This window comes from Lactuca serriola, chromosome 2, assembly GCF_051521515.1.
Source record: "Lactuca serriola cultivar US96UC23 chromosome 2, Lser_US96UC23_V15, whole genome shotgun sequence".
In the NCBI taxonomy this organism is placed as follows: domain Eukaryota; kingdom Viridiplantae; phylum Streptophyta; class Magnoliopsida; order Asterales; family Asteraceae; genus Lactuca; species Lactuca serriola.
This window is the reverse complement of record NC_136409.1, coordinates 49,645,283-49,652,427: the sequence shown is the minus strand read 5'-3', so window position 1 is coordinate 49,652,427 and position 7,145 is coordinate 49,645,283. Positions and strand designations below refer to the sequence as shown.

Sequence of the window (7,145 nt, the reverse complement as noted above, 5' to 3'; positions counted from 1 at the left end):
AAAGTCACATACTGACAAGCCGGGAGAGTTGGGTGTCAAAGTCTTGAGAAAGTTAGTGGTTCAATTACTTTCTAAGTCACATAGTGTGTTCCTTTTAGACTCCTATGAAACAGACTATGACAAGACCCTTAATGATCTTATAAATTGCTAAGATCAACTTCCTAAAACTTGATGGACATTGACAATGATGACATTGGATATCCAGTAAAGCTCTCTCTTCCCAATGGAAAGGGATCGGCCATAGTCAAGTCGGTTGACCAAATGGTAAAGAGAAAAGGTAAGTCTGTGATAGTCCCATGTACCGTTACCAAAGGATCCATATGTTTATATTGCCAAAGGAAAGGGCTTTGATTATGAAGTTGCCAAACTTACCTAAGGATGGTAAAGTCAATAAGTTTGACTTTATTTCAGGTAAATTCCATTATTTAACTCTATTAAGTTCCTACTTGGAGATTCTTATTACATGATGTGGCTGGGTCACATGTTAATATTTTAAGAATCAAAGAAAAGTAAAGAAACTTAAAGGAAGTATATGTTGATTCTGATCGCGAAGATGGATCGCATGGTTCGGTAATCAAAATTTTGAGCATGTGCTTAAGAGTTATGATAGATTGCTTAGGAATAGATGACAACAAGTTTTCATATACATTTTCATTGTAAGGATTAGTTTTTCCACCAAGTTTTAAAATAAAAGAAAAGTTTTTAATTTTATTTATTTTAAAATATCCTTACAATGGCATTTGTAGAAAAAGGAAAAGATGTTGCTTATATGATTCCATTGATAGCAATACTGGAAATATGAATTTGATTCTTTCATTTGTGGTAATGTCTAAATTTACCAAATAAGGAAACATTCTCATCACCCAAGTTTCAATTGGACCGGAACTTGGAATCATGCAAGTTGTATAGCATGATGAATGAGAACTTTCAAGTATTGAAAAATTAATACTAATTACTTGTTCACATGGATGTATGAGTCATGTAAAGGACTAATGGATCGAGTACACATTCTTGTGCACTGGTCAGGTCCACCACAAAAGATCGATAAGATTATTTGTCATAATTTACTAAATCTCAGTAAATATGGTTATACTTACAAGCTTAAGTGTAATTCTGAGACATTGGAAAAAGGTTCCAATGTATGGCAGAGCGAATAAGAAGAATCAATCTAGGCAGAAGGATAAAAGTTTCTCAAATCTGAAAAGATGGGAGAGTACTTTAGTATCAGTTTTTATGATCATCTTAATGATTTAGAGACCTTATCACAATTCATCCTCTAAGTGCCTTCTTATAGCTAAGAAGAGGAGCTATGAATTGTTGAAGTGGTTAAATCAAGAAGATGAGACATACTTCGTTCCAATACAAGTCTTAGAGTAATACTCAAAGATCGTAACTTGAGTGACATGTCTTAAAGAAGGTTTAAAACACTTGTCAAATGTAAGAGTAAAAGTTTCCTACTCTTGTACATTTGAAATTGATAAGTTGTGGTGTTTTGGATAAAACAAAGACCAACTTAGGCCAATTTTGTGAAAGTGTTTGTCTTGATTAGAATCCACACTACCTCTTGAATATTTGACAAGAGAGTCTTATATGTCAAGAGGACAGTGGGAGTCTTAAAGGTACTTGAAAGTCTCAAGAACTAATCAAGAATAAAACCTGAAGTTCTTCACTAGCACACGACTTGAGGTTTATAACCTATCGTGTTGACGTATTCTGTGCCCATTCCAATTAAAGTTGGCTTTGCATATGCGTTCTTAGAGTTCTCAATTGGTTGCACAACAACTTGGAAGCAATGGCAGGCCCTTGAGCTGCCAGGTGGCAAGAAATTAAGATTGCACAAGTTCAATCCATATGAGTTAGGATTTGTCACTAACCTAGTCTTGTGATTATGGTTTGACAAATTCACATGGATAGGAACACTTACACCATAAAATATAAGTGTCATAAGTTTTCTCTTCAATTCATGAAAATGATGGTAAGGAAACTCTTTCACCAAGTAGATTTTAAGTAGATAGCAATTGTGATATTTGCAGTTCTCAAAGTCGTTAGTGGAGCGTGCGTGGTTAACCGGCACACTAACATTGACTTATGAGAAATGGCAAAAGGTCTAAACAATTGAGACTATGATTACGGCATCCCTTCTCATAGTTCTTAAAAATTGTTTAGACACACCTGTGAGCTATCTAAGATAAGGTGTATGATTATGATTAAGTTTTATCAAAGCAATCTAGTATCAGAAATCTGAAATTTGGTAAGAAAGTCAATAAAGTATTGATTTCTAGAAGTCGAGCTGATTTCTATGTACATGTCAAACCTAGTGGGAGCATAAATGTTATGCTAATAATCATCATGTTAGTGGGAGCATGATAATTATGATAAGTATTGCAAGTTAGCAATGTTAATTATAGAAAACAGAAGGTTTCAATTGGGAAAAAGTTGTTTTGCTATAATTAAGGGAGAGGAAATTATACTTCATCTCAAATCTAAAAGCTTAGATTGAGGTTTTAATCGTATTTAGTCAAGAATATATGAATTTCATGTTGGAATGGCTCAACATAAGGAAATTCTATATATGGGTTCATTATTTGCGTTCTAAAATTCGATTATGATTACGACATCCCTTTTCATAATCTGAATTATGAGAACTTGGCAAATAGAAATGGAAATATTATAGAAAAAGACTGGTTTAGTCTTTATGTGAGACATCATGAATCGTGTCCCATATACTTCGGATATAGGATCGATTACATGTGCTATATTCATCCTTTCTAAAAAATTTCCAAATGCCTAGGGCATTAAGAAGGGAAAAGGTCTAGAATTGGATATGACTAAAATGATTAAGCAATTTTTGAGGACAATCTAAGGTCTACCAAGGATTGGTTGCTCAAGGATAGTTGGAAGTATAGTGTTGACTTTGGAAGGACCATATTGACATAGTCTGAAAAGAGGCAACTCTTGTTCGGAAGTGATAGTCAAAATGGAATATGGAAATAGTTCAAAGTTAGAAAGTATTCAATCTGTAAGATTAGGAAACTTAATGCAAGAAGGATGTTTCCAAGGAGTTGATCTCCGTTGGAATACTCTGTAATGATTGTTGCCAATTCTTTGTGAATTTGTGCATAATCATTACAAGAGGATCAATGCATATAAGTTTAGAATCTAACAGATTTTAGTAAATGGCATGAATTTGGAATTCTTGCATTTGCAGTAAGGAATTGGGACTGTGAAATGAGAATCATTGGAGTTATGCTCAATCGATCTAGTTCACAAAGTAAGGATCATAGACAAACATAGAGTGCATACTTGGTGTACGGCAAAGCTATTATTTAAGAAAAACATAGTGTACATACTTGGAGCATGGGACATCTAGTGTTTTTAATTCAATTATAAAGTTGATAGAACCGAAACAATGAATAATGAGTAATCAATATGGTGATAAATAAAAGTGTTTATTTATATTCATAGGGTTTGATACCATATCTGATTCATTTATTCTTGTGTTTCACTTTGCATGTTTTGACTTCCAGAATAAACTAGGTTATTCTTCCGGAATGACTAAGTTATTCAAAACATCCACAGTCGGTCATATGTTGGAAGTAGATATGAATCAAGACTGTCATGGGTTAGCTTGTAGAGGTCTAAGGTGTTGGACAAAGGGCTACAACACTCATGAGTGCTCATAAGTTCTGAGTATTGGATTCAACCCGCGCTCATTGGAATCACTTCATGGATTTTATCACGAGTGATCATGAGACGATAATATCTTATATTCTTCAAACCTAGAGATATGAGTTGTTACTATGAGTTGGTTGTACATTGATTGCACGAAAACGCATTCGGTAACTCGGTGTTATATAACGTGCCTTTGTGTATGATTTAACAAGTAGTAGAACAAGCCATATGAGTCGAAGTTTATCCATTCCTTTTACCTTCGGGATAAAAGCAATATATGTGGGCCCCTCGATGATTTAATGATGACACATGTGAGTTCTTGGCCAAGCCATGACTGATTTGATTTGTTCAATCAGTCAGTCGTCATGAATCGAAAATCGGGAAACAACAAATGGACAGAGAGAATGACTATAATCCATGTCTCAGTCCATATGATATCTAGAATGGAGGAATATATGATCCCTTATCTAATGGACAAGTTCGTTGACAAGATCAGAGTTCGACAACGGCTTTAAGAGCTACGATTGCCAGTTAGGTTTTAAATTCATACTCAATAATATTTTTAGACTTATTGATATGTGCATAATTAGTTAGTTATTTAGCATACATTTTTATTCATTTTTAACTAATTATGTGAATAATATGGACAAAAGGTACTTAATATTGTTTAAATTTTGTTTTCAGTCCAAAAGACATGCTTGGGAGTGAAAGGGAACAAGGGAAAGCAATTGAAGGCCAAAGAATGAAGATTGAGGGACAAAAGTTCAACTACTCGGCGAGTACACGAGTCTACTCGGCGAGTCCAGCTGAATATTCCAGAAGATAACCACGACTCCTGATTTAAGACGGATAACAACGAGTCTACTCGGCAAGTTGGGTCTGCTACTCGCCGAGTACACCCTATTTTGAGATATCTATAAAAACCAAGCCTTTATCCGATGGGACTACTTTTCTAGCGATTTTTGAAGATCCTTCTGCAATTGAGAATCCTGGAAGACGCTGAGGAGTTCTAATCTTCAACCTTTTGAAGAATTGAAGCAACTAGGTTAATCATTCCACTTAGCTTTAGGATTTGAGTATGTCTAATCTAGTTAAACTTGTTTTTGTGTGTGATTTTACTGCAACTATGAGCTAATTTCGTTTTTGTTTCTATTTGGGGAATACCAAGGAACTCCTATGGTTAATTCTTAGTTTTGATTAATTGTTTATTGGTGATCTATTAAATTAAGTTTGTTAAATACCCTTATGCATTAATCACGATTATTTTCTGTTAATTGGAAGACAATTAAGCTGCATGAACATCTCTTAGTTGTTAACCTCATATGTCTATGTGAACACTAATTCATATGCTTAGGAATAATGATTATGAAACTAAGATTAATAAGACAATAATTAGATTAATGTGTGAGCTTGTTTGAGAAACCATCAAACAAGAGGTTAATTGAATCACTAAATTGATTAACCACTACAAATCTTATTTAATCCAAATCATTAATCTAGGGAATTAATTAGTTTAAACACTTGATCACCTCTTAAATTAGTTAATTGTCTAAGGGTTAGGAGTAATGAACATGAACCTAACCACTATAATTGGTAGCCAATAACAATTAATCTATCATAAATACAAATAACCATAGGAGTGAATTGGTTGAACCTAAATAGAAACATCTTTATCAAATTTGGTGAATTAGTTGTTTGCTTTAGTTATTTAGTTAATTAAGTGTTTTATGGTGTGCTTAAGTTTCTAGTCTTGTAAAACTAGAAGAAAACCTTTTACTTTCATTAATTGTTTTAGTTAAAATTAGTTATTAGTTTAATTTTCCGTTCCCTGAGTTCGATACCTTACTTACTAAACTATACCACTAAAAGACAGGTTCACTGCCTTTGTGTGCTAAATTTATTAATAAAAGTAGGGATAAAACTAGTGCATTTTACACACATCAAGTTTGTGGCGCCGTTGCCGGGGAACGGTTCTAAATAATTAATCTAATTCCTAATTTTTCCGATCCTTTGTGTGAGTTTACTTGCATAAAGTTACTTTATTGCAATTTAGTAGTTAGTAATTAGGTTTTAGTATCTGTTTTAGTTTTAATATTAAGTTTATAATTTTTTCAAAAACACACTGGTACTCGCCGAGTGCAGTCGCACCTACTCGGTGAGTACAAGCGTATTCAGCAGTTAATTTTCGATTTTTTAGTACATTTTTTTGTTCTTTTTACGCTTTTATTTTGTTTATTTCAGGACTTTCATGACCAGAGGATCAAACACCCCACTGGTACCCCCGTTTGAAGATCCCGAATCCGCATTAAAAAGGAACAAAGGAAAGGTCGTGGAGAGCTCGAGTACACCAAAGAAGTCACCTTTGTCCAATTTGAAGACTGTTTTTGGGAAAAAGAAGAGCAGCAAATCAGGAGCATCCAGTGCCGCTTTGACAATCGAGGACCCAATTCAAGAAGATATTGAGTACAAGACCGAGGAAGAAGAGGACCCGACATACGAGCACGAAACCGAGTCTGGTGAAGAGTTAGCTATCACAATGGCTAACATTGATGAAATCCCCATGGGAGAATGGAAGAAGAGGATGCGAGACGACACTGGCCCGGGACTTGTGCAACCCGCAATTCCCGCGACTGCTACCTTCGAGCTAAAGGGTCATATCCTAGCTTTACTTAAAGAAATACCTTTTTATGGAAAAGACCATGAAGATGCCTACAAGCTTTTGGACGAAGTCAATGATGTAGCTGATTACTTCAATGTTCCAAATGTGTCCCGCGAGACTCAGCTACTTCGTATGCTTCCGGTAACATTCAAAGGTGTTGCAAAAGACTGGCTCAAGTCACTTCCCCCCGGATCAGTCACCACTTGGGCCAAGATGAAAGAAGAATTCATTGATCACTTTTGCCCACCTTCCAAGATAGCCAAGTTGAAGAAGGTCGTTGCTAAATTTGAACAACAAGCTGGAGAGTCGCTATACGAAGCATGGGAGAGGTACAAGAGCTTACTAAGAAACTGCCCACACCATGACCTAAACAGCCAGCAAGAAGTATCCATCCTCTATGATGGAGTTAATGTCACAACCAGGCAGTTACTAGACTCGCAAGGCCCACTCACAAAGAAGCCGCCCCCGGTGATCAAAGAATTGATTAAAGAATTCTCTAAACACTCTAGAGAATACCACAACCCTAGACATGATGTCACTAGGGGAGTCGCTTATGCAGCTACTGAAGACTTATCCGTGGTCATGGCTATGCTAAAAACCATGGATAGGAGGATGGATAAGATGGATCAAACAATCCATGCTATTCGGGTGGGTTGTGAAAACTGTAATGGGCCTCACCTCACTAGAGACAGTGATTTAGATGAGAATGGCAACAAGAAGGCGCAAGTGTGTTACTCAAGTGGAGACCGATATGATGAAGACTGGCGCAAACAAAAGAAAGATTGGCTCCCTTATGAAGAGTACAAGAAAGCCA

The 7,145-nt window shown here is 35.7% G+C and overlaps 1 non-coding gene across 1 annotated transcript; it reads right to left on the bottom strand.

Annotated features, from left to right (window-relative positions):
• Positions 1 to 6,592: 6,592 nt before the first annotated feature.
• On the bottom strand, positions 6,593 to 6,699 carry LOC145091162 (small nucleolar RNA R71). Its single transcript, XR_013702049.1, has one exon. It is a non-coding gene; the product is annotated as a small nucleolar RNA R71 (small nucleolar RNA).
• Positions 6,700 to 7,145: the final 446 nt, after the last annotated feature.